This window comes from Penaeus japonicus, unplaced genomic scaffold (genome assembly GCF_977035675.1).
Source record: "Penaeus japonicus unplaced genomic scaffold, GWHDUDI00000001_assembly GWHDUDI00000022, whole genome shotgun sequence".
Taxonomy (NCBI): Eukaryota; Metazoa; Arthropoda; class Malacostraca; order Decapoda; family Penaeidae; genus Penaeus; species Penaeus japonicus.
The window spans coordinates 7,951,320-7,953,819 of record NW_028234424.1 but is presented as its reverse complement, the minus strand read 5'-3'; positions in this window follow the sequence as shown (position 1 = coordinate 7,953,819).

The window sequence follows — 2,500 nt, the reverse complement described above, 5'->3', positions numbered from 1 at the left end:
CGATATTTAAGTCTTTCTCGTAAAGTTTTCTTTCTCTCTCTCTCTCTCTCTCTCTCTCTCTCTCTCTCTCTCTCTCTCTCTCTCTCTCTCTCTCTCTCTCTCTCTCTCTCTCTCTCTCTCTCTCTCTCTCTCACTGACTCCCCCGCTCTCTCTCTCTATCTTTATTGCTATCTCTATCTCTATCTATCCATCTATCTATCTATTTCTCTCTCCTTCCATCCCTCCCTCCCCGTCCTTTTACCCCTCCCCTACACACATCTCCTCCCCTCACTTCTACCCCATCTCCTCCTCCTCCTCCGCCATCCCCTCTCCTCCTCCCTCCCTCTCCCCCCTTTAACCATTTTCACTCCCTTTATTGAGGCAACGGGTGAGGTGGGAGGGAAAGGGCAATGGGGGGACGGGGTTGGAGGAGGATGGGAGGAGGGGGAGGGGAGGGGGAGGGGGATGGGAGGAGGCTTAGTGAGGATATGAGAAGACGCATGGAAAGAGGTCAGATAGAGATGGAAAGAAGATAAGGAAAGAGAGCAGACGAGAGGAGAGAAGAGCGTGGAGCATGAGAGGGGAAAAGTAGGGAAGAAAGAGAGATGAGAGAGGGGAAAAGGAAAGCGTTGATAGGGGTTAAGAGAAGAGAGTGGAGAGAAGAGAGATGGGAGAGGGGAAAAGGAGAGAGGAGAAGAGGAGAGGAGCGAGGGGGAAAGGGGAAAGGAGATAGAGGAAAAGGAGAAAGGAGAGAGGAGAGAGGGGAAAATGCGAGAGGAGAGAGAGGAAAAGGAGAGAGGAAAGAGAGTGAGGAGAGAGGCGTAAAGGAGAGAGGAGAGAGAGAGGAAAAGGAGAGAGGAGAGAAGGAAAAAAAATAGGGAGGGGAAAGAAGAGGAAAAGGGAGGAGAGTGGGAAAGAAGAGGAAAAGGGAGGAGAGGGGGAACGAGAGAGGGGGGAAAGGGGAGATATAATGAGACAGGGTGACCGAAGGAGGGATTCATAATGAAAACAAGACAAGAGGGGAAGGCAAGGCGCTGTAATGGCTGTCATTTGCGTGAGAAAAAGCGCTGTCCATTATCATCCCAGCTTGGAGATTTAAAGTAAGCAGGAAAGAAATGCTTATAATCACTATCATAATGATAGTTATTATTATTATTACTATTATTATGATAATGATAATGACATTGGTAATAATGAATAATAAAGAAATTAATTATGATTAAAAATTATGATTAAAAGAAACAACCTAATAACAATAATACGGGGGAGAAATACAAAGCAATGCCAACATATGAAAATAAAAAGAAAGACTTGAGACCAAATGAGCGAAAACAGAAACTTCTGCTTTGAAAATCACGGCCTACGCAAATACAATAACACTAAAACAAAAGAAGGTATTCATGCGCCAAACGTACTATGTACACCTTGTAATTTAGAGAGAAAAAAAATCTCTCGTTTTGGCTCGAGAGTGAGCTTTGAATGTTCTCCAGCTCTACTCTTGCCATCAAAAGGATTGTCTTACAAGCTAAAGGGAAGCAAGAACAACAGCCTTTCTCTGCCCGTCGAGAAGCGTTCGTGAAAGAAAACGGGGCACGCGAGTGGAAAATGAAAGGGGAGACTTTTTTTTATTTCTATATATATTTTTTTTATTTATTCTTTTTTTTTATTGTCGTGGGGCCCTCTCTTTCGCTGTTTCTGGGTCTTTCTGGTTAGGATGAGAAAGAGAAAGAGGGAAAGAGAGCGAAAGAGAGGGAGAGAAAAAAATGGAGTGAGTGAGTGAGCAATTGAGTGAGGGTGTGTGTGTGTGTGTATGTGTGTGTGTGTGTGTGTGTGTGTGTGTGTGTGTGTGTGTGTGTGTGTGTGTGTGTGTGTGTGTGTGTGTGTGTGTGTGTGTGTGTGTGTGTGTGTGTGTGTGTGTGTGTGTGTGTGTGTGTGTGTGTGTGGAAGAGAGAGAGAGGGGGGGAAGAAAGAGAGAGAGAGAGAGAGAGAGAGAGAGAGAGAGAGAGAGAGAGAGAGAGAGAGAGAGAGAGAGAGAGAGAGAGAGACCTAAGAAAATACTAAACTGGAGATGGAGCTTCTTCCTCACATAAAAAGATCTTAACGTTAAATGGAAACACAGCTCCACTTAGCTCGGCGATTTAGAAAGAAGAGAAAAAAAAAAACAGAAAATAAACATACAGACATTAAAAAAATATATAAAACGAAAAGAAAAAATACAATATCTTCTCTAAAAAAGAAATGATAAAGATAAAACAGTAGACACAGAAACTTGCCTTTCCTATGGACGAACGAAGGAACACCGACATACTACGAAAAGTATTCGCATAGATTATTAGAACGGACAAGAGATAAGATACCAAGGTACCAAATAAATACCACGAACCATTTTATTTCACTTTGACGATGGCGTAAGTCGAAACGTCGACGAAAAGGGTGATAACATAGACAATAAAGGCCGTTTATTAATAACAAACCAAATCTTACAAAGATAGAATGCAGGAATCCCCCTTATCATAGGCAG